We start from the raw sequence: 25,512 nt of genomic DNA, 5'->3' as shown, positions 1-25,512 counted from the left end.
ATAGGGGTAAAATTGTCTTCGAAAATTATTGTACGATACGTAGCCTAAAAGAATTGTTTGATCCAACGGATCTAGTCCAATTCGATCCGATAAATTAACGAATCACGTTTTAATGAGGAAACCTATTCATGGGCCGGGTTCGGGCTTAGCTTTTGCCAGAATTGGAATGCCCCTTCTCGAAGCCCTAGCCTGATGCAGTGTAAAATGTTCATGGGCCGAACCGGAAGCCCGGCCCGTGAACAGATCTTAATTGCCTTCCTCTTCTGGGGATTGCAAATTGCAATTAACAGAAAGAAGCAGAGAAGAATTCACAGACACAGAAGGAATGAAAGCAGAAAGCTTGCTCAAGTGGGAAGAGATAGGTAAAGAAAAACCTTGCCCATCAAAGATTTTCAGCTGATAAACAATCTGGGTTTTCTGAGTAACAAGTTTAAGGTGAAAGGTGCTTGTTCTCCCTCAATATCCAGATATCTGTTGTTTATCTGATCATGTGTTCATGTGGCCTTTCTTATTGCTGCTACTTTAGCCTGTTTGAAACGCTTCTACTTTGCATATCTGAATCGTACACTGTAAGAAATAAAATGGTACATGTCAATCCGTTCATTATATCTGCATCTCAGAATGCACGCATGTGATTTTGAATATATCTAAGCAAGTTTCTGTTTTGAGTGAAGTTCAACACAACTCATTTTGTATCTTGCAATGTCAATCCTCTTCTTTTTGAAGGTTGTATCGAGTAAGGGACATTCTAAGAGCAGCAGTCTAGGTCATAAAGGCCATTTTGGAGGGAGATGGAGTATTCCAAATCATATGGTAAGAGAGATTAACTGCCTCTGTGGAATTGCTAAGGTGCTTAGCAAAAGATACCAGAAAACACCGTTTCTTTTCCACCTCCCCCCTCATGCATACTTTCACTTGGGTATAATGCATCAGCACGTTATGGAGAGGTGGAAGGGCCCTAGTTCGTTCATCTTAAAGCAATGTTGGAGTTCATAAGATGGAAAAGGAATGCTCAAGAATCATTAATGATATTCATCGCCCAGTACTTCATATGAGCCAGCATAGGGACAGATCTACTAGGTCAGCAGTAAACACCAATGCTCTTCTTCAAAATGCAAAAAAGTACAAATTTGGACATCATTGAATACGTTGAAAACTAGGATATGACTCTTCATTTCTCTTCATTTCCTCATAGGCAATACATAGATGTGATAATAAGTATTCCACTTAAGATGCTGATACCATAGTTTAACCTGTGAGAAAGGGAGGGGATCCTGAGAAGTTCAATGATTTGATCCAATACCATATCCAGTCATGTCCTTTCTGTGTCTAGGTAATATGGATGATGGCATATGGTGCAAAAAAGGAGGTAAGGTAATATTCTTCTGTCTGAAATGGATTCTTTTGTATTTTCTACAAAAATGGTATCTCAAAATCTTAACATACATTCCGACTCTGAAGCTGCAGTAGCTTGTTCTTTTCAGAGCTCATTTTTGGAGAGCTTAACTTTGGTTCAGCTGCTTTGAAGAAGCTACTCAAACAGGTTTGAATGGAAAACTATCTAATGCTATATAATGACCAAATTTGGCTCTCTTGATTTTTTACCAAATATTACATATAGGCTTTCCAGGTGGGCCACATCTCACAAAGCTAAAAGCAAAACATGAAAGCCCTCCCAGATGGGTATTCAGTCCTACACAAACCTGTGGAGAGCAAAGGGAATAGCATTGAAGATAGCTTCCTTTTTTTGCAAAGATTTGAGATGTAGAATATAAAGATTAGATGACAGGAAAGTAACTTACTTCTGTCTTCTTTTTAACATGGTGAATGCGATATATGAATTAATTGTGTATGCTCACAAGATTCTCCATGGGTAATGAGGCAGATCCAAAATGTGATAAGGCTAGAGGATGCAGATAATGACTACCATTACTTTTCTATTTTCATGTAGAAAATCCATTTGGGATCTTCCTTATCACCCATCCCTCAACCAAAAGAAAGAAAGTTATAAAATTGTACTGCAGAAGTACCCATTTTTTGAGAGAAGGTAATGTAATGAATTATATTATAGGCATACTGTAAGCACAGATTACAAGTATATCAGAAGATGGAAATATCTACATGTACAGCCAGGAACTATACATCAGAATTCACAAAAAAGAAGATCCCAAAAACAGTCACCTCAAAGCCAACAACAAAAGCAGGTCTCATGATTCTGATTAACATGTCTGACTAGCTGAAAAGGGTGCTGCTATCAAAATAGTGGTCATGAGGAATTCTTCTGAAGAGATCTGTGGCAGACAACCAGGAATGAATTGAAGCCACAACCTGTTGTACCACCTTGTCCAGAGCCCAGCTCTCCCTTTCAAAGATCCTTCTATTTCTCTCCTTCCACAATCCCCAGCAAATGACATGGGGAACTGTACTCCAAAAGAGCTTCCCCTTCTGATTTAACCCCAGCAGCTTCCAGGACTGCAGGAGTTCAAACAAACACCTTGGTTGGCACCCCCTTACATTCAGCAACCTACAGACATGATTGAATAAGAAGCTTGCTACATGGCAGTGCAGGAATAGATGGTCAAAGGACTCTGCTCCCTGACCACATGTCACGCAATCCAAGGAATTCAAAGGAGGTCCCCTTCTTGAAAGCTGAGTCTTTGAAAGGCATTTGCCATTCACAGCTGCCCACATGAAGAAACTTATCTTGGAAGGAATGTGAGAGACCCATATCTCCTTCCAAGGAAAATTCGGAGGGGGTAAGTCTACCATATTCTCATAGAAGGATTTGACAGAAAAGTTTCCTTCTTTGGACCATCTCCAATATCTTTCATCCTGCCAAGTCCGAACAGGTTTTTGGGCATGAATAAGTTGGAGAAGTACCAATAAAGTATCCAGATTGCAGAGGTATCCATAGAATATCTAGTGATAAAATTAGTATCATGTTATGTGATATGCATAATTGAGCATGCTGAAGCATAGGCTTACCAGGGGTTGTCCTTACCAAAAGGCCAATACTGCAAGTTAAACTCATCAAATCTTGTCCAAGGAATTTTTATCAGACTAGTGAATATAGGTGAAGACAAGATAGGCTTACCAGGGGTTGTCATTACCAAAAAGCCAATAGTGCAAGTTAAACTCATCAAATCATGTCCAAGGAATTTTTATCAGACTAGTGAGTATAGGTGAAGACAAGATGTCTAAAGTGAGGAAGGATTAACTCATCATTATTATCATCTAAAGCGTTATTATATGGGGTTGGCTACATGAATCCTGTTTTGTTTAGTGCTAACACAAAAAAGACAATTCAGGATCTATGACCAGAAGAGTTTCTCAAAAGTTTTAATGCCAGCTTCCAACCTTACACAACCCTCCTCTTTTATTTAGGTTTGGGACCGGCAGTGTAAGACAAGCTCACACTGAGGAAAGCTTAAGTGAGACAACGAAGGAAAAGAGGGATGGTAATGTGAAAAGCAACAAAGGCAGCAATTTGCTGGGTAACCTGGGAAGAGAGGAACAGAATTTTCTTGAAAAAAAGTAGAACAATAGAGGAAGTGATTGATAGTATCAAGGTGAAAGTAGCCCATTGGGTAAAATCCTTGGATAGCTTTCAAGTCTTCTCAGTCACAGACATTCTAAAAACATGGTCCTAAGTAGCACAATCTTCGAGAGTAAGAGATAAAGTAAGGCTGGAGTGGAAACCACCAGAAAGCAATAAAGTAAAACTGAATTTTGATGGATGCTCCTTTGGAAATCTAGGCATCTCAAGAATTGGAGGAGTATTAAGAAACTCTAACAGGAGGATATTGGGTATGTTCTTAGGACCGATTGGCAACGGAAACTCGTTGAAGGCTGAACTATTGGCATTACTACAAGGGTTAAAGCTAGCCAAACAACTAGGATGCAGACACGTTGAAGTGGAAGGGGACTCAAAAGTAGCAATATCATGGGCAACAAATAGCAGCCATACCCCATGGACGTTTAAACATGTGATTAGGGAAGTGGAGAAGATAGCAAAGGAGGTTGATGCTGAATTCAAATGGGTCCGAAAAAGTGCAAATGGGCTAGCTGATGGATTAGCAAAACAGGGGGCATTGAGACAACAATTATTTTGGGCTGCACTGTAATGAGGGGTAAAATAGAATGATTAAAGGGGACAAACAGTCCCATCACCAAGTTGTATAAACTGCTTATAATCTGAATTTAATAAAATACATTTTTACTGATAAAAAAAAAGATTGACAATCAGAAGTCTATTCCTTTTACCATCCACATGACGGAGTTCTATGCTAGTAGTTCTCACAATCATTCGTCGTATTATTTTCATTGACAGAATATGATCACAGGTTTTAATCGGTTTACAGTTTGAACACATGCATAGACAGGTGTATCACTAAAAATGATCTTAAACTTATCTCTAACAACTAAGTCTTATGACGAGGATGACCAACACAACTCTAACTTTTAAAAGCAGCTATTGATGAAAGAGATGACAGTGACAGAGAAAGCAGAAGCTGTTGATCTTTATGAAAACTATGATTTTTGGCTTTCAGATTAATGACTTCTCAATTAACCTTCTCTGGTACGAATTTGATGCAAGACCAGCTACCTGACTACTTTGCCTTTTGTGTTATAATCATTGAAGATGATCAAGACTGCTATCAGTCTTGGGCACTAAGGAATTTCAGGTTCGAACAGAAGAGAAAGTGAAGAAGAAAGAGGAGAAAGATTAGTGAGAGAGCAGTAGAACACAGGTTTGAAAGAAAGGACAGATTCTGAATGATCTGCTGCCGCCACTTCAATTTAATATTTATATGTTATGCTAGTTACATGAAAGGACATATCTGCCCTTGGTGTTTACATCATAACACTTAACAATATAAAAAACTGAAACGTAAATAACAGAACTAGAATAACAGATAGACTAGGTATATTCTACCCTACGGACAGAGTGGCCCCACAGCTGTGGGGCCCACATCAGTTTCTCTACACTCCCCCTCAAGTTGGGAGTAAATGTTTATCATTCCCAACTTGGATAGATCCGCTTCTAGCTTCTTTCTTGATACAGCTTTAGTGAGGATATTTGCTAGTTGCATACTGGATGTGATGTAAGGGAGGCATATTTCTTGAGATGAGACCCCCTCTCTCGTACAAAATGTCGGTCAACTTCAATGTGTTTGGTTTTGTCATGCTGCACTGGATTATGTGCTATATTAATGGCTGCTTGATTATCACAATACAGCATCAGAGGCTTCTCATACTCAATACCCAACTCCTCAAGTAGAGATCTTAGACTAGGAGACAATGTTTCCTCCCACAAGGGCACAATATCCTGAGGTAGATCGTCTGTCATCAACACTCCCAGCCCAATCGGCATCTGTATAGACCTCCACCTTCATGTGGTTATTATTCTTGAACAGTATACCCCTACCCGGGCATCTCTTCAAGTAGGCTAGAATTCTTTCTGCCGCAAGAAAATGTGTGGTTCTAGGAGAATGCATGTACTGGCTGACAACACTAACAGCATAAGTAATATCCGGCCGAGTGAGGCAGAGATATAGGAGCTTTCCTACCAACCGCTGGAACATAACTTTGTCTTCAAGCAACTCCCCACTCTCTACACTAATCTTGTGGTTCTGTTCAATGGGTGTATCTGCAGGTTTGACACCCAGCTTTCCAGTTTCAGCCAACAGATCTAAAACATATTTCCTCTGAGAGACAGAGATCCCCTATTTAGATCTAGCAACCTCAATGCCCAAAAAATACCGTAGTGTACCCAGATCTTTCACCTCAAACTCTTGATGAAGGAGCTGTTTGAGGGACTCAATCTCATGGTTGTCATTTCCTGTCACCACAATATCATCAACATATACTACAAGTAGTGTTAGTGAAGACTCCACCCTCTTGATGAACAGTGTATGATCTGACTGGGCCTGTACATAACCGAACTTTCCAAGAGCTAGTCTGAATCTGTCGAACCAAGCTCTAGGTGACTGCTTCAAACCATACAATGCCTTATTGAGCCGGCAGACCTTCTTACTTGTCTCTGTATCATAGTATCTAGGAGGCAACTGCATGTAAACCTCTTCCTGCAAGTCCCCATTCAAGAAGGCATTTTTAACATCCATTTGGTACAAAGGCCAAGTGTGGCTTGCTGCAAGAGATAATAGAACCCGAATGGTGGTCATCTTGGCTACTGGGGCAAATGTCTCCAAGTAATCTATACCATAAGTCTGAGTGAACCCTTTTGCAACTAGCCGAGCTTTGTACCTCTCAATGGATCCATCCGCATTGTGCTTCACAGTAAATACCCATCTACATCCAACTGGTTTCTTTCCTTTGGGCAAGTCAATTAGCTCCCAGGTATTATTTTTCAACAGGGCATCCATTTCAACTTGCATTGCACCTCTCCACTCCGGGATTGATAGGGCCTCTTGTACTGTTCTTGGAATAGGGACATTGGAAATGGAATTAAGGTAGGACCTGTAAGTAGGAGATAGGCGATCATAGGATAAAAAATGGGAAATACAGTGGGTTGTAGATGTGGTACAATGTCGTTTCCCTTTACGGACTACAATCGGAAGATCAAGGTCATCTGTAGGAGGTGAAATGGCAACAATAGAAGTCTTTGTGGGTCCTGGGACTGTAATGTCTAGACCTGGGGCCGTAGATGAGATTGGAGCTGGCCTAGACTACTGATGATCGGGATCAACCTGCTTGCACCGCCTGTGATAGACCCTCAACTCCTGATCCCTCTGACCACCCTCACCATTGCAGCTCCCCCTCAACTCCTGATCCCTCTAACCACCCTCACCATTGTAGCTCCCATCACCCAATGGAATAGGTAAAGGAACTACCCCACTCTCACTGCTCTCCCCCTGAAGACAAGGACTTAAACCCCTACTCTCACTGCTCTCCCCCTGAGGAGAAACCCGAGGATAATAGGGTGTCTCCTCAAAGAAAGTGACATCCATGGAGACGAACTTCCTTCTTGTGACAGGATCATAGTAGCAATACCCCTTTTGAGTTTGTGCATAACCAAGGAAAATGCATTTGGAGGCCTTGGGTTCAAACTTGGAGTGATGGGGTCTGAGAAGCTGAACAAAATAGGTACAACCGAATGTTTTAAGGGGAATATAAAACAACTCCTCATGTGGGTATAGAAGGGAAAAAGGAGATCGCAAATCAAGAACCCGGGAAGGAATCTGATTAATAAGATATACCGCTGTGAGGATAGCATCACCCCAGAAGCGAATAGGGACATTGGAGGTAAACATAAGACTTCTAGCCACCTCCAAGATGTGCCTATTCTTCCTTTCTGCAACCCCATTCTGCTGAGGTGTATGAGGGCAAGAGCTCTGATTGATAACCCCATGAGTAAGAAGGTAAGATGCCAATGACTTAGCAAAGTATTCCTTTGCATTATCAGATCTAAGAACTTTAATCTTGACATCAAACTGGGTTAGGATCATTTGGTGAAAGTTTTGGGTCAGGGCAGGAACCTCATCTCGTGAACGCATAAGATAAACCCAAGAAAACCGGGTATGGTCATCAACAAATAACAAAGAATATCTGTACCCACCCATAGAAGGAATGTGATATGGCCCCCAAACATCCGTATGCACAAGATCAAAAGGACGATTACTCCTTTTATTACTCAATGAATAAGAGTTTCTACAATGTTTAGCAAACTCACAGCTTTCACATTGCAACTGGGACAACTCAACAGACTCAAACAAAGTAGGAAACAGACTCTTTAAGGACCGAAAAGACAAATGACCCAATCGGTTATGCCAAAGCATAACCAAACTCACACTCTGGGAAACAAGTGACCTCTTACCCATTGACTCTTCCCGACGAGAACTCTCCCCGAGCAGATAGATCCCATTCGTTTCACGGCCAGTCCCAATCACCTTCTTCGTCTCCAGGTCCTGAAAAACACACCGGTCAGAAAAGAAAGTTACTAAGCAGTTCATGTGTTTGGTAATACTACTGACTGAAAGGAGGTTAGTATCAAGCTTAGGAACATGTAAGACAGAAGACAAGGAGATCATATCTGGTAACTTAATGTCCCCCTTCCCAGAAATAGGAACCAGGGAGCCATCAGCAATAGATACTTTATCCCTACCAGATGACAAATGGTAAGAGGTAAACAGTGAAGGCAAGCTAGTCATGTGGTCGGATGCACCTGAATCTATTACCCAACAAGGTTCAGTAGTACCTGGAGCTGAGGCATGGTAGGCTGAAGCTAGAGTACCTGAATTTACGGTTGTAATCTGACCACCCATCTCAGAAACACTGCCATAACTGATGCTCCCAAAGCTGCCTTCTGCCTGATTTTTAAACTCCATCTCGGTCAAGTCTTAAAACAGCACTTGGAATACCAATCACAATCAAAAACAGTATAGGCCTGATCTGTATTCACAGTGTATGTGCACAAAACTGGGATAACTCTGATCTGAAATCAACTAACAAACACAACAGTGGCTGTCCGTAGAGCTCTAACCCCTTTAAGAGAGTTTGAAAACCCCAAAAAACTCTGAACAACAGCTTAGAAGGAGGTCTGATTTGCCTTTGCAGAATTAGGGTTTTAATCAGTCCTTGAAGTGATCAATTCAGTTGCACAATCTAATCAGTACTGTATAGATAGACTTGCAGTAGGGTTAATATGAAACCCTAGAATCTAATCATTGCTAACAATAAACTTGAGGACAGCTCTAGATAGATCACAAGATTCAGTCCAGCACTAGGGCTTGCCGCAAGATCACTTTCAAACTCTAGTGCAGAAAGAAACAAGGCTGAGACAGTTCGGTGTAAAACAGTAAGGTTTTAATCACAGCAGAACAATAGGGTTTGCTGTAAAACCCTAGTGAATCGAAGAGATGAAAACCTAGAACGGTTCAGCCTTCCTCTCCAGATAGGTCCAACCTATCTTTTCTTAGAAAAGTAGATGACTTACAAGAAAAGAATTGTTCGCTGCCTTCTAGGGTTACCTGAACCCTAGTCTTCTCTGATCCTTCCTGACCACCAATACTCTGCAACCATGACAAAACTTCCAACAGCTGCTAGCACTTCTGGCGATCTCCAAGAATCAGTCTGCGAACTCTACCTTTTCAGCTTCTAGTCCTAGGAGATTCTCATGTGGTCGGCTGGTATTAGACTCACATAAGAAACCCTAACTTGGCTCTGATACCATGAAGATGATCAAGACTGCTATCAGTCTTGGGCACTAAGGAATTTCAGGTTCGAACAGAAGAGAAAGTGAAGAAGAAAGAGGAGAAAGATTAGTGAGAGAGCAGTAGAACACAGGTTTGAAAGAAAGGACAGATTCTGAATGATTTGCTGCCGCCACTTCAATTTAATATTTATATGTTATGCTAGTTACATGAAAGGACATATCTGCCCTTGGTGTTTATATCATAACACTTAACAATATAAAAAACTGAAATGTAAATAACAGAACTAGAATAACAGAATAACATAACAGATAGACTAGGTATATTCTACCCTACGGACAGAGTGGCCCCAAGCTGTGGGGCCCACATCAGTTTCTCTACAATCATGTCCAGTCAACACATTTGCTTTAGAACTTGTATGGTAAACCTAGAACTTAGCCAAGGAAACTTGATTCAGTTCAGTTTTTAGTAGACTAGTTAATGCAGAAATAGAAGCAAGGAAAGAATCCATGGAGAAAATTGTCACTTTTCTAATTACTATATCTATTTCAGAATTTTTCAGTGACTGGGATTCTGTTTTATGTTTTCCAAGTTTTGAAATTTATTTTCTAGTCAAAATATACAGCATTACAATCAACCCAAGGAATGTGTATGAGATACACCTCTCATAATAACAAGCATCAATAAATCATAAAGAAGCATATTAGAACTAGCCCAATATAAATGATCCCTATTAACCCCATGCTTGGCTAATGTATCAGCCATTCCCATTTTCTGATCTTCTCACCCATTGAATTACCAAGGTCATATTGTTAGTCAATTAAACTTCTTAGTCTCATCCTTGAATTCCCAAATAACAATCTTCAGGCTTCTTTAGCTATCCCACCACTAGCTTGCAGTCCCCCTCAACGATCAGTTTGTCCAAATCCATTTTTTAAGATATCTGCACCCTTGAATAACTGCAAGAAATCCAGTCCTGGTTGAATTTTCCACTCCCATTGTTCCCGAGAATAAAGCAACAAAATGTCCCTCATGATCTCTAAGAATATCCCCTACTCTAGATGGTCCCAGATTGCCTTGATTCCTTCTAACAAAATTAAGTTTAATGAAATCTTCACTTGTGTGTGGGTGGGGGAACCAAGGAGTTTGCTCCTTTCTTGAAGAACTATTAGCCACCTTACCCCAATTTCTACAAATATTATCAAAGGAGAGATGTGAAAAGATATTTAAAGTTCTAGCCCAGTATCATCCTAGTCATAATACACTCAGCATTACTTCTTCACTCCTTTCCTTCTCAAAAAATAATAATAATAAATAAAATCTACCATTTCTCTCTTCCCAAATGGTCCATAAGATTGTTGGCCTTGTGCATCTTCACAAGGCCTTCTTCCCCTTCTCTTTGGTCAAGGAAAAGTAGAACGATCAAACAAACTATTCACCTCCAATGGCAAGTTGCACCTGCACCCAAACAAAGAAAATAACCAATTCTAAATACTTGCAACAAATGGACAAGAGATTAGTAGGCGGTAACAGTTCTCACCATTGGACTTACATAGAATGCACCGGTTAGGGGAAATACAAACAAAAGGTCTTCTTTTTTGTAGATTGTCCAAAGTACTAATTTTCCCATAAAAGAAATAAAGATTTCCCAACAAAGGCATTAATTTTAGGGGGGACAGGCCTGCAGCAAACTTCTTTTAACGGAAATGGTTGAACTTGGTGGGGGGGGAGGGAGAATAGGGAGTTAAGGATGCAGACAAATTAGGATGGAGAAATCAAACGTGTATCGGGCTTAGAGAAATCAAGACAAACCTTATCCAGAATGAGCTACAAATCAGAAACCTTAGCAAATCCATTTTCCCTTGAATCCTGTAGAGAAGATGGGCCAAATGGCCCATAAGCTATTTATCCTTTTTTATCTTTTATGTTCTTTGTTGTAATGGGCCTTAATCTGGGCTTTATTCTTTCTTATGTTATGTCTTTTTAATTTTTTGCCCAACTAGGGGCTTCTCTGTAAATTACAAAAGTTTAACTTAATGAAATAGAATTAAGGGAGTAAGAGAAGAGATTATGTTCGAAAATCTCTCTCTCCGAACCCAAGTTGTCGCCACCTTCTTCTTCTTCTTCTCTCCTCTTGAACTCTGATTTTTGCGACTTTCTTTTGAATTTCTGCAACTTTCTAAACAGTCATTTCTTCTCAAATGGCTGTTTTTCTTCTTGGTATCAAAGCAGACTCGTTTTTTCCCTTTTTTTCCCATACACAGTGTATATGGAGAACTGAATCATATGAATAGTTAAAGAAACCTATTTCAGCCCAGTTGTTAATGGTTTCTGAAGAGAAGGGGACTGGCTTTGTCATCCTCTTGACAGATTCAAGTGTGTTGCCTGAAACCCTAATTTTTGGGAGAAATCTGATTGCGGGCCCCACAGGGAGTTTGACCTGGGCGCTCAATGACTGAAGGCTTTCTCATTCTCCTTCTTGAAGATCAAATCAAGTGGATTGGTGTTCTGTGAAGTCTACAAGGAGCGGCTGAATTTTCTCCATTTCTCCCAACTTCCGGGTGTGGCGCAAGTTACTGGTACGGCTGCATAGAGGTTGGCTTACAACACAGTTTTTGTTCTATCTTCATTTGTTGTTATTCAAAGTTGTTTGAAGTCACTTTTGAAGTATTTAAGAAAATGAACTCCTCAGACTTTGAAAACAAGCATGTTACTGAATCCGAACAGGTTCCGGGAGCCTCTGTAAACTCTCTACTGGCTGTGACCACAGTCAAGCTGGATGGAACTAATTATCTGGCTTGGTCACAATCAGTAAAGATTCATATTTGTAGTAGAGGCAAGTGGGGTTTTATCTCCGAGAGCAAAAAGGCTCCTCCGGAAGATGATCCATCATATGAAAAGTGGATGCAAGAAAATTATATTGTTATTGGATGGCTTGTGAACTCAATGCAACCACAGATTAGTTAGCACTATTTGTGGGTGAATTCAGCAAAGGAAATTTGGGATAGTGTTGTTGAAACCTATTCCCAAAAATTAAATGTGGCCAGGGTTTACAAGTTGAGAAGTGATGTGAAGAATTTGAGACAGGGGGAGAAACCATTAGTTGTATACTTCTCAGCACTGAAGTCTTTATGGCAAGAAATAGATTTGATAGAAGTTGTAGCCTGGGACACCACTAATGATGCTGAAACCTACAGAAAACTGGTTGAGAGAAACAGGGTGTTTGAGTTCTTGACAGGGCTAAATCCAGAGTACGACATTACAAAGCAAAATATTTTATCCAAGGATAGTGTCTCACTGTCTCAAGCATATGCCTTGGTAAGTAGTGAGGAAAGCAGAAGACTTGTCCAGGTCCAAGGGGCTGGTCTAAATGATCACTTTGCTAATATGGGAGTGAAACCTAAGGGGGTTGCAGGGACTCCAAGTAGCTCAAGGAAGAAAGAGATTATCTGTGAGTACTATAAAAAGCCAAAACACACTAAAGACAAGTGTTGGAAATTGCATCCTGAGCTCCTACCACTTCGGTTTCAGAAGAAGTTTGATAATATAAAGGCAGGGAGTGCTAATGTTGCTGCTGGTCCAGATAGTGATAGATACCAAACTAAAGAGATGACGGCTAGTGAGCAGTTAGCAGCTATGAAGGCAGAATATGAGAAGTTTGGGAGGATGATCAGTCACCTAGAGGGTGTCACCTCTTCTGCATTTGCTCATTCAGGTATACGGGCTTCTGCCAACCATGCAACCATTTCAGGTAATCGTAGGATCCCTTGGATTATTGATTCTGGTGCTTATGATTATATGACTAGCCTTTCTACTTTGTTTGTTTCATATGATTTACTTCCTGGACGTGACAAAATCACCCTAGCCGATGGCTCTCTTGCCCCCATCTCCGGCAAGGGAACCATCAAGGCTATAGACTCCTTGGTTCTTCCTTCTGCTGTTCATGTACCCAGACTAAATACAAACTTGTTATCTGTAAGTAGCCTAACTAAGTCATTAAACTGTTGTGTAACCTTCTTCCCTTCCTACTGTGTTTTTCAGGATCTAGAGTCTCAGAAGGTGATTGGGAGTGGTCGTGAGGCGAATGGAATATATCTGCTAGATACTCCTGGACAGTGCCATGAACAACCTGGAAAAGCTGCTTTTGGGTCTACATCTATAGAGTCCATCAGTCGAGTCATGTTATGTCATTTTCGTTTGAGTCATCTTTCTTTTTTTGCATTAAGTCATTTATTCCCAGAACTGTTTAAGGGAATTAGTTTGTCTAGTCTTCATTGTGAGTCTTGTGAACTGTCAAAACATTGTAGAAACAGTTATCCTCTGAGTAATAAAAGATCTTCTTCTCCTTTTAATATTGTGCACTCTGATGTGTGGGGGCCTTACCACTTACCTTCTATGGGTGGCTACAAATATTTTATCTTGTTCATTGATGACTTTTCTCGGTTCACTTTTTTTATGAAGTCCCGTGATGAAGTTCACAGACTTGTGAGGCAATTCCATGAATTTGTCATAACCCAGTTTGATACCAGAATTAAAATTTTCAGATCCGACAATGCAAAAGAATATTTTGAGGAAAACCTGACCTGCTATCTCTCTGATTTAGGGGTTATTCATCAAAGCTTCTGTGTTAGGACCCCAGAACAGAATGGAATTGCTGAAAGAAAAAATAGACATATTGTTGAAGTTGCAAGAAGTATTCTATTTGCCTCACATGTCCCTACAAAATTTTGGGGTGATGTTCTCACTGCTACCTACCTTATAAACCGTATGCCATCCAGGGTTTTAGGGTTTAAGTCTCCCTTCAGTCTTCTTCATCCGAACAAGGATCTTTTTCCTATTCCTCTTTATGTCTTTGGTTGCACCTGTTATGTACATATCCCAAGTGTCCAAAGGCATAAATTTGAACCAAAAGCCCACAAGTGTATATTCCTTGGTTATTCCCCCACACAAAAGGGTTGTTGTTTTGATCCGAAGACTGTCACTCGGTATGTCTCAATGGATGTCACCTTTGATGAGCTTTCTTCCTTTTATGGTTCTTCTCTAGAGAGACATTGTCCAAAGGGGGAGGATTTGTCACAGGTGTTTGCTCTTCCTCTTCTTGTCCCAGTTGAATCTTTTGCTGAGTTTCTTCCTCCTTCAAATGAATCAAGGGAGGATCAGTCACTTCACTCTCATTCCAGTGTTCCTATTCCTCCTCCTTTACCTACTCGCCATCATTTTAATCTTAGGTTGTATCAACGACAAAGAACCAGAAATGAGCAGGTTGTTTCCCCTACAATACATGAGTCTCATGCACTTCTAGTTACAGATGAGACAACAAGTACTGTTACAGCCCCTTTGGAGCCATCCTTCCCAGACCTTGATATCCCCATTGCTATTAGGAAAGGAAAAAGGAAGTGTACTACACATTGCATTTCCAAACACCTTTCTTATAGTTTGCTCTCTCCTTCATATTTTGCCTACCTTTCTTGTTGAGCAAGAGCAAGTGAAGAGAAGAGAGGAGAAGAGAGAAGAGAGATGAGTCGAGTGACTAAAAGCCCTTCAGAACTTAGGGGGCGAAAGAATGATTTTATTATTTATACTAGTACAGTCGAACAATATAAACAGAGGAGAAATTACAACAGTACCCTTATGGTACTAAATCTGAATACATAAACAACTGACAACACTCCCCCGCAAGTTGGAGCATAGATATCAATCATGCCCAACTTGTCACAAAGATCATGATGTCTGGAAAGGTTTAAACCCTTTGTAAAGATGTCTGCAAGCTGGTTCTCAGAAGTGACATAGGGGGTACAAACTTCGCCTGTGATAACTTTCTCTCTGATAAAATGCTTGTCAACTTCGATGTGCTTTGTTCTATCATGTAGCACCGGATTGGCAGCAATGCTTATAGCTGCTTTGTTATCACAAAATAGAGTTATAGGTTTGGTCACTAGGAAACCCAACTCCCCCAACAAATTCTTTATCCACATGCCTTCAGCAACCCCGTGGGCCATAGCACGATATTCAGCTTCAGCATTGGATCTAGCTACCACATTTTGCTTTTTACTCCTCCATGTAACAAGGTTCCCTCCTATAAAGGTGCAGTAGCCACTGGTAGACTTTCTGTCACTTTGGGATCCAGCCCAATCTGCATCTGTATAAACTTCAACTTTCAAATGTCCGTGCTTTTGAAACAACAAACCAGTACCCGGATACTTCTTTAGATATCGGAGGATTCTCTCTGTTGCTTCAAGATGAGAAGACCTAGGAGCATGCATGAACTGACTGAGGACACCAACAACATATGCAATGTCTGGGTGAGTCATAGAAAGGTATAACAATCTCCCTACAAGCCTCTGAAACTGTTTCACATCCTTAAGCGATTCACCACAGTTGTCACCTAATTTATGGTTGGGGTCAATGGGAGAGTCAATTGGCTTCACCCCCATCTTTCCAGTGTCCTGAAGTAAATCTAGGACGTATTTCCTTTGAGAAATGAAGATACCCTTCTTTGATCGGGCAACTTCAATTCCAAGGAAGTATCTGGCAGGTCCTAGATCCTTCACTTCAAACTGAGTGGCAAGAAAAAGCTTCAATTTCTGAATTTCATCCTCCCAATCACCAGTAACATTTATGTCATCCACATATACAATTAGAGCAGCAATTTTACCTTCTCCTTTTTTCACAAACAGTGTGTGATCTGATTGACATTGCCTGTATCCTTTCTGCTGAACTGCCACATGGAATCTGCTGAACAAAGCTCTTGGTGATTGTTTCAGCCCGTATAAGGACTTCTTCAACTTGCACACTTTCTGTTCATTGCCTTGGGCTAGAAAACCAGGAGGTTGAATCATGTACACTTCCTCTTCAAGGTCACCATTCAAGAATGCATTCTTGATGTCCAGCTGGTGTAAAACCCAATCCAGATTAGCCGCAAGAGAAAAAATGACTCTAATGGAATTCATCTTGGCAACGGGGGAAAAAATTTCTGCATAATCAACTCCATACACTTGAGTAAATCCCTTTGCCACTATGCGAGCTTTATACCTTTCCATTGTTCCATCAGCCCTATGCTTGACTGTAAACACCCATTTACATCCAACCAGAACCTTTCCCTTAGGAAGATCAACAAGTTCCCATGTGCCATTTTTGTGAAGGGCATTAATTTCTTCCCTCATGGCATTTGTCCATTCAGGAACTGAAAGAGCTTCTGCCACATTCTTAGGGATAGGGACACTGTCAATAGAGGTAAGGAAGGCACGGAATGAGGATGAAATGTTCTCATAGGAGACAAAGTTGGAAATGGGATGTTTAGTGGTGCACAATCTAACACCCTTCCTGTGAGCAATAGGACGGTCAAGATCATTAGCAGTAGAGGAATCATTTTCACTAGATTCAAGGACATCATTGAGAGCCAAAACACCTGAGTGAGTATGATCCTCCCCCAAGGAGTCTGGTGGCACTGGAGGTACAGCTTCCGGATTCTCTACAACTCTTGAATTTGGTTGGCCTTTGCGACGACGAGAAAAAACACGAAAAGGTGGAGGGTCAGGGAGAGAGGGAAGCTGAACCAGTTTCTCCTCATGCCTACACTCCCCCTGAGGAGAAACAGGATAGAAAGGCTCATCTTCAAAGAAAGAAACATCCATGGAGACATAGAATTTACGAGAAACAGGATCAAAACAACGGTATCCCTTTTGAGTGAAGGAGTAACCAAGAAATATGCAAGGGATAGCACGAGAATCCAATTTCCCACGGGTGGGAGACAGATTTTGGACAAAACACCAGCAACCAAAGACACGAGAAGGAATAGAAAGAAGGGGAGCCTTAGGAAAGAGAAGTTGATGTGGGGCTTTGTACTTTAACCGACGAGAGGGCATACGGTTTATAAGGTAAGTGGAACAAATAACAGCTTCAAGCCAAAATCGTTTGGGAACATTCATATGAAGTAGTAAACCTCGAGCCACTTCAAGGGGATGTCGGTTCTTCCGTTCGGCCACACCATTTTGTTGTGGTGTGCGGGCACAAGAGCTACGGTGAAGGGAACCATGCGAAGCAAAAAATTCCGTGAGGTCATTATGAAAAAATTCTTTTGCATTGTCTGATTGGAAAATTTGGATTTCAGTTTGAAATTGAGTGAAGACCATCCGCTGGAAATCTTGAATGATTTTTTGTACTTCTTCTCTGGTTCGCATCGGGTATACCCAAGTATATCTAGAATAATCATCAATGAGGGTAATGAAATACTTGTAGCCACTCTCAGATGGTAAAGTAACAGGGCCCCACACATCAGAATGAACAATGTGAAACGGAGATTCAGATTTACTATTTCTTTGAAGAAAATGAGTTCTACAATGCTTACTCAACTGACACGTTTGACAAGAAAAATCAGAAACAGACATTGACTTAAACAGTTCTGGGAATACAACTTTCAAAGACTCAAAAGACAAATGACCAAGACGACAATGCCATAAATAGACTTTTTTCTTACAGGACTGACTCATAGACTCTGTAACATGAAGACCAGCCTTATTCTCCAGCATGTAAAGTCCATCAGCCATACGACCCCTACCAATCGTCCTCCCTGAGGCCAGATCCTGAATCACACAATGAGAAGGGAAAAAGGTCACTGAGCAATTCAATGAATTAGTAACACTACTAACAGAGAACAAATTAATGGGAAAATTTGTAACATGAAGAACATCAGAAAGGGTAAGGCCAAGAGGAAGAGAGAGAGTTCCTTGACTAGCTATGGAAGAGTATGATCCGTCGGCTAGTCTCACCTTGTCTCTTCCAGAAAGAGGGTGATAGGTTTGAAAGTAAGAGGACGTACCAGTCATATGTTTTGATGCTCCAGAATCAATGATCCATGGAGAATCAGGGGTGTGAGAAGCAACATGGAAAGCAGTGGCAGGGTTACCTGAGGTAGATGCAAATGAGGTTGAGGGAGGAGTATCCATCTGACGAATTGCTCTACCATAGAGCTCTAAATGGTCACGGAAGGAATTCATAATGTCCTCCCTCGGGTCAGGTCCAGTGAGATGTGTCTGAGTCACAATAGAAATGGGGGGCTGATTCTCCCGAGTAGCCATGTTGGCCATATGATGTTTCTTTGTACTTTGCTGTCCGTACTTCTTATTCACCTCTGAACCTTGCTTCTTAGTCAGATCTTGAGCCCATTTTGGTTTCCCATGAAGATCCCAACAGGTATCTTTGGTGTGTCGGGGTTTCTAGCAATGAGTGCACCACAATTTTTCCTTATCTTCTGTTTTTTTCTGGAGATCTCCTTTCCGGGAAGAAGATCCCACACCAGTAGATACACCTCCTTTTGCAACTAACACAACAGCATCCCCACCAGGGCTGTTCATCAAATTTCTCCTGCTTTCTTCAGATTGTACAAGAGCATAGACTTCTTGAACAGAAGGGAGATCCTTAGAGCTGAGGATCTGAACCCTGATAGATTCATACATAGGATTCAGACCATGTAAGAATGCAAACACCCTTTGCTGGGAGACAAGCTGTTTGTACTTCTTAGCATCCTCATCACACTTCCAATCCACACTCTGGTAGTGATCCAACTCCTTCCAAACAGATGTTAAGTCAGAGTAATAGACCGATAAACACCTCTCCCCCTGTCTACAAGTAGAAGATGCTACCTGCAGTTGATAAATTTTGGCATAGTGTCGCAATTCTGAATATGTAGACTTTGCTTGTTCCCAGATTTCATTCGCTGTTTCAGCCCACATGAAATTCTTCCTGATTTGAGGTTGCATGGACATCAAGAGCCAGGACATAACAATACTGTTCTCCTGATTCCATCTATCATATTCAGCACTCCCGGAGGATGGTTCTTTTATCCTCCCATTAATATAGCCTATCTTCCCCCTTGCAGTGATGTATAATTTGATTCTCTTGACCACTCCAGGTAATTTAAACCATCAAGAGGGACAACAGCCATGGGAAAGGATAGGTCACCCCCACCCATTCCATTCAGCATTGAGGAAACTCCAGATGTGGCTAAATCTTCACTGCCCATGATATCTGAATAAAAAGTTGAAACAACAACCAAAAAAGGCACAGCCGTACAAGACTATTTCAGAGATAGGTCCTTCTGACCACCGGTTTCACTGAGAACAAAAGAAAGAGCACTGTTGTTGCAATACAAGAACAGGTCCTTCTGACCTACAGCTTCACTGAGAACAAATAACAAACCGAACACTACTGTTGTAGTACTGAAACAGGTCCTTCTGACCTACAGTTTCACTGAAACAAATCTGCACACTGCTGTTGCAGTACAAGAACAGGTCTGAATGACCTACTTAGTAGGGCTTAATAAGATTGATGTTGAGTAGACAATCAGTCGGCTAAAACAGACCATCAACAGTCCACAATACCAACAACAAAAAAGTTTGAATACAGTTACTGTGTTAAGCAATACAGTCGCTTAACAGTAGGGCAGCCGAACAGTTCATCAGTCGAACAGACAACAGTAGGGTAGCCGAACAGTCATCAAACAGTTCAGCAAACAATAGGCATCCGAGCAGACAATGATGATAGTCCACAAACAATAGGCATCAAACAGTAGGCATCAAACAGTTCATCAGTTCATCAGTCGAACAGACAACAGTAGGGTAGCCGAACAGTCATCAAACAGTTCAGCAAACAATAGGCATCCGAACAGACAAGGATGATAGTACCTCTTTTAGTTTCAGATGATAGTCTCCCTTGTGGTAAACTAGAACTCCTTGACTGTAAACCAAAGCTCCTTCTACGAATCCTCAAACAATAGGCAGCCGAACAGAAGATGAGCAATTTCTGAAGACAGAACACCCTCTACGAACTGCAAACAATAGTCTCTCTACAGTCGAGCAGACAGGAGGAGCACTTTCTGGGATGGAAGACGAAAAGACTCTGTAACTTCTGGGTCGAACTGACTTCACCAGATCAGGAGTTCGATTGGAGACAGCACTGGATGCAACAGTAGTTAGCTTGACACCACCCTTCAAGCCTGGACGACTTGCTCTGATACCATGTTGAGCAAGAGCAAGTGAAGAGAGGAGAGGAGAAGAGAGAAGAGAGATGAGTCAAGTGACTGAAAGCCCTCCAGAACTTAGGAGGCGAAAGAATGATTTTATTATTTATACTAGTACAGTCGAACAATATAAACAAAGGAGAAATTACAACAGTACCCTTATGGTACTAAATCTGAATACATAAACAACTGACAACATTTCTTTTGTTGCCTCTAACCCAATTCCCAGGTCTGTGTCAGAAGCTCTTAATATTCCTGAATTGAAGGATACTATGAGAACAGAAATTGGTGCCCTGCACAAGAATGACACTTGGGAAGTGGTTGATTTGCTCGAAGGGAAGGATCCAGTAGGCTGTAAGTGGGTTTTTACTATCAAATATCATGCTGATGGCACCATTGAAAGGTACAAGGCTAGGCTGGTTGCAAAAGGCTATACACAGACATATGGGATTGATTATCTGGAGACCTTTGCCCCTGTTGCCAAGATGACTTCTATGAGAGTTCTGCTATCTTTGGCAGCACACTCAGATTGGCCATTTTATCAATTGGATGTAAAGAATGCATTTTTAAATGGAGAATTACATGAGGAGGTCTATATGTCTCTTCCTCCAGGGATGTATGAAACAGATATGATAGGAAAGGTCTGCAGGCTGAAGAAATCTCTTTATGGACTCAAACAGTCCCTTAGAGCATGGTTTGAAAGGTTTAGGGCTGTCCTTGTTAGCTTTGACTATGTACAAACATAGTCTGATCATACCCTCTTTGTGAAGAGGAGATGATCCTTGGCCGTTTACTTGATTGTGTATGTTTATGATGTTGTTGTGACTGGTAATGATGTCTCAGGAATCAATGATCTCAAATCTTTCCTTCATATAGAGTTTGAGATCAAAGATCTAGGGGAATTGAGATACTTTCTTGGCATAGAAGTTGCTAGATCCAAGGATGGGATCCTTATCTCTCAGAGGAAGTATGTTCTTGATTTGCTCTTTGAAACAGGGAAGATGGGTGCCAGACCAGTTGCTACTCCTATCGATATGAGCCATAAACTCTCTGCTTCAGATGAAATATTGTTAGAAGATAAGGGAGTCTTCTAGAGACTACTTGGAAAACTTCTTTATCTATGCATGACTCGGCCAGACATTGCATACGCTGTCAGTTGCATCAGTCAGTTCATTGCATTCCAGAGACATTGCATTCCAGAGACTACTTGGAATGCCCTTGGTGAGGAATTCTATTTGCTAAGCATGGCCATATGAAATTTGAAGCCTACACAGATGTTGACTGGGCCGGAAACATTGATGACAGAAGATCTACCTCTGGGTACTGTAGCTTGGTGGCAAGTAATATTGTCTCTTGGAGAAGCAAGAAACAATCATTTGTTGCTCGATCTTCAGTCGAAGCAGAATACAGAGCCATGGCTCATGGAGTTTCTGAACTATTATGGCTTAGATCCTTGATGGAGGAACTAGGTATTGAGCATGATAAGCCAATGATGTTATACTGTGATAATTAGGCCGCCATCAACATTGCTCACAACCCAGTGCAACATGACAGAACTAAGCATATTGAAGTTGACAGACACTTCATTCGAGAAAGAGTTGCTTCTGGAGAAGTGTGTCTACCTTTCATCACCTCTGAAGGACAGTTAGCTGATTTCCTCACCAAGGGCATTCCCAAGGCTAAACTTCAGCATGATACTAGCAAGCTCGGCATGATTGACATCTTTTATGTTCTTTGCTGTAATGGGCCTTAATCTGGGCTTTATTCTTTCTTATGTTATGTCTTTTTAATTTTCTGCCCAACTAAGGGCTTCTCTGTAAAGTACCAAAGTTTAACTTAATGAAATAGAATTAAGGGAGTAAGAGAAGAGATTATGTTCGAAAATCTCTCTCTCTGAACCCAAGTTGCCACCACCTTCTTCTTCTTCTTCTCTCCTCTTGAACTCTGATTTTTGCTACTTTCTTTTGAATTTTTGCAACTTTCTAAACAGTCCTTTCTTCTCAAAAGGCTATTTTTCTTCTCCTTTTGAATCCAAAATCCTAATCTATACCCATAGGAAACAAAGGAGGTTGAAGTAATTTTGAGATGGTCTCCTTTTCAAATAGAGAAATGGAGTAGAAAGAAGGAAAAGTGCCCTTAAGAGACGAATTTTCAACCTATACATCTTTCCATCATACGCCTCACCAAGCGTTATCCCAACTATAAATTTACTTTTCTTAGTAAAAACAAAATTATTATTTATGGTACCTTTTGGACATGGTATTTATAGTAAGACTATAATTACTATTTATTGTAAATTTTCAATTTACTAGCTCTAATACTTTTTTGTTTCTTCACATTAAGTTAGTTTTAGCAGTAGTAATGAGTCTTAGAGTTGTTTAGGAATTATAAATGTTAATTGAGTGTCCTTATGGGTAGGGGTGGATTTGAGCCAAGTTGAGCCGAGCCAAATACTTGTCTATTCGAGCTCAGCTCGCTGAAACTATGTTAGGCTCGAGCTCGATTTGAGCTAGCGACTCAGTTCAAAGCTCGCAAGTTCAAGCTCGACTCAGCTCGAGCTCGATTGCAAGCCAAGTTTTTTCTAAAAAATAAAAATCATACATATAAAAATATATTTTTTATTTTATATACTAAAAATTAAGAATTATAAAAGTTATTTATTATTTATACATATAAAAAATAAAAAATATACATATAAAAATGTTTTTATTTTACATACAAAAAATAAGAATTATAAAAGTTATTTACTATTATACATAAAAAATAAAAATATTATATAAAAATTATTTATTATATATATATATATATTTATATATGTATATGTATGTATGTATATAATAAAAAATTATTTATTTATTATACTAGGCTCAACTAGGCTCGCGAGCCTCACAAGCTAAGCTTCACTGGGCTCGAGCTCAGCTCGATTCGCAAATGAACCTATATATCAGGCTTGAGCTCAGTTTAACCGAGCTGAGTTGAGATTTTCACGAGTTGAGCTCGAATAGCTCGTGAGATGCTCGGCTTGTGGCCACCCCTACTTATGGGTTTAGCTATAAAGTAAATAGAAATAGTTTTGGGTCAATTTTCAACCCCAAATTGGAGTCTATGGAGGGAGGTTCAAGTTCTCATGTTGAGTCTATAAATATAGCCATTGTAATTGAAAAGAAGAGCTGATTTGATGAACAAACTCTGGTTTAGTGAATTCTAGTTGTTGCCAAGTTTTTTTTTCTTCTTTTAAGTGATTACTCTAACAGCAAGAGTTCTCTTTCTTTCTAATCTCTCTAACTTTCTTTTTGGTGGATAACAAACTGTTTACTCTCTATCTATGTTCTTCATCATTAGTCACCCAAATCACCCTCTTTCACCCTATGAAAAATCCCACCACAAGACCTAAAAGTTTTAGGTAACCCTACCTGCCATATATCACTAGTTTAACCCTGTCAGTTTGCAACTTCTATATTCTATTCTCATTTAAATTAATGCAATAACCCCTGAAACTCAGGAGTGACTTATTGCTTTGTCTTTTAGTGAACAAGTCATTGGAGATTGAAGGTTCCTTAATGGCTGAATTTGGAGTTGGGCCTACTATTCATCATCATCATCCAAGCCTTATCCCCACTATATGGGGTCGGTTGAAGTCGGGCTTATTATTATACCCTCAAATATTTTATTATTTAATTGTTTTGTCCACTGAAAGACAAAACAATAAGATATTCAGTCCAACCATTTGAGCTGTCACTAAATGGCCTCTAACTTGGAAGTCAAGCTTTTATTTAATGACTTTCTAAATTGGCTGATGTGTGATCCAGTATTGATTTCAATGTCTATTATGCTAACATATATTAAGAACTCATGAGTATTTGGGTATGTAGCCACGATACCCAGTGATCCAGATACCTGTACAAGGGTGCTGTGTTGTGTCAGATGCTTCAATTTATAGAATTATAGTGTAAATTTCATATCCAATGCAGTATCCAGCCATGTCCCTTCCATAGCTGGATATCATGAGTATGTGGCCTTGATTTCATTTTCAGGACAGTTCAGTGGACCACAGTTTACAAAACAGGACCTACTGAATGTTATGTATAAAAGTCATTGTGGTATCTGGGATCATGGGGGGAGTGGACTGTATACAAACCTAAATTTTAGCATTTTAGCATGAAGTGGCCTCTCCCATGCTCAAACCCACTTGACAGCATGGCGTTTTACCATCACACTAAACAATGGCCCCTTATTCCCTGGGTGTATCATATTTTGTATTTATTTTTCCATATTTTCATTTTTACTTTTTTATTTGTAGAATCTTATTTTTATATATTTTTATTGATATTTACAGCTGTAATCATTATTTATTTTTGTCAGGAAGGAGTTTTATCCCTTACCACTTGTGAACAATCATCAATGTATTTCTTGTATCCTTTGCATGAATCCATTTTCCTCGAAACAATTTTAATTCAGCTTATGTCATTGTGTCGAAGTTGAAGCTCTTTTAAAATGCGCAATAATGGCATGAATTATTGAACCCCTAGAGAGTTTTTGTTCTACATATCATTGGACCAAAGCCTTATCTGATATATAATAATTTTATGTTCCCATGAAGAACTTGGATCTGTAGGCCACTTCAAGCATGCCAGTAAGCATGGGCAACAAGGCATGTATGGTGAAGGTGGTTCAATCAAGGAGTAAGTGCATATTAGTGACTGCTTTTGGAAATTCTTCCAGATCTTGTCAGCATATCTTTCCATAAAGGTCCAGGTTCATGGTTTGTTTATGCTTTCTTTCCCTCTATTTGCAGACTAGTTGCAATGGTTGAAGGCCTGCTTCACTGTATTGTTAGTGGCATAAATCATATTCCGGAAGTGATCATTATGTTGAGGTTGTGTGTCATTAGAATTTTTATGACATGAACATAACACTACAAGTTGGGAACATGATGATGACCCCTTGAGATGCAAGCAGTGGTTCTAAGATAATCATAAATTATTTATTTGTTTATTCAATGATAGCCACCAAATCTGACTTCATCAGAGTTGCAGGTTCATGTTGTGCTTTCTCATGGATGAGATGACCAATGGGAAAGTGCTTACTGGATTAGTAAATGTGAAAGGGGCTTGTTTCTGGTTGAGAGGCACCAAAAGCTGGTCGGCAGCTAGCTATGTAAATTAGGATGCATGAAATGTATTGTGAATTTTTTCCTTTACCATTCATATTTTATCACATTTCTTTGGTTTTGTTTAGAGACAACCTATATCATACAACTTTTGTAATGCTACTAATTTATCATGGAATACAAAGCACAGAACATTAATCTTTTGGGATCAA

At 40.1% G+C, this 25,512-nt stretch overlaps 1 long non-coding RNA gene across 5 annotated transcripts; it reads left to right on the top strand.

Moving 5' to 3' along the window:
- Nucleotides 1-225: 225 nt before the first annotated feature.
- On the top strand, nucleotides 226-25,512 carry LOC148804044 (uncharacterized). 5 transcript variants are annotated; one of them, XR_016080489.1, is made up of 6 exons: nucleotides 226-442; nucleotides 727-1,374; nucleotides 1,485-1,543; nucleotides 24,553-24,602; nucleotides 24,791-24,872; nucleotides 24,986-25,512. It is a non-coding gene; the product is annotated as an uncharacterized LOC148804044 (long non-coding RNA). The 5 variants fall into 5 exon arrangements; XR_016080490.1 differs by lacking the exon at nucleotides 24,553-24,602 and having other exon boundaries at nucleotides 227-442; nucleotides 727-1,369; XR_016080487.1 differs by having other exon boundaries at nucleotides 228-442; nucleotides 727-1,369; nucleotides 24,553-24,872.

Source organism: Nelumbo nucifera, chromosome 1 (assembly GCF_055504915.1).
Source record: "Nelumbo nucifera cultivar China Antique chromosome 1, China Antique-T2T, whole genome shotgun sequence".
Taxonomy (NCBI): Eukaryota; Viridiplantae; Streptophyta; class Magnoliopsida; order Proteales; family Nelumbonaceae; genus Nelumbo; species Nelumbo nucifera.
The sequence above is the reverse complement of the archived record's forward strand: the minus strand, read 5'-3'. Positions and strand labels throughout refer to the sequence as shown.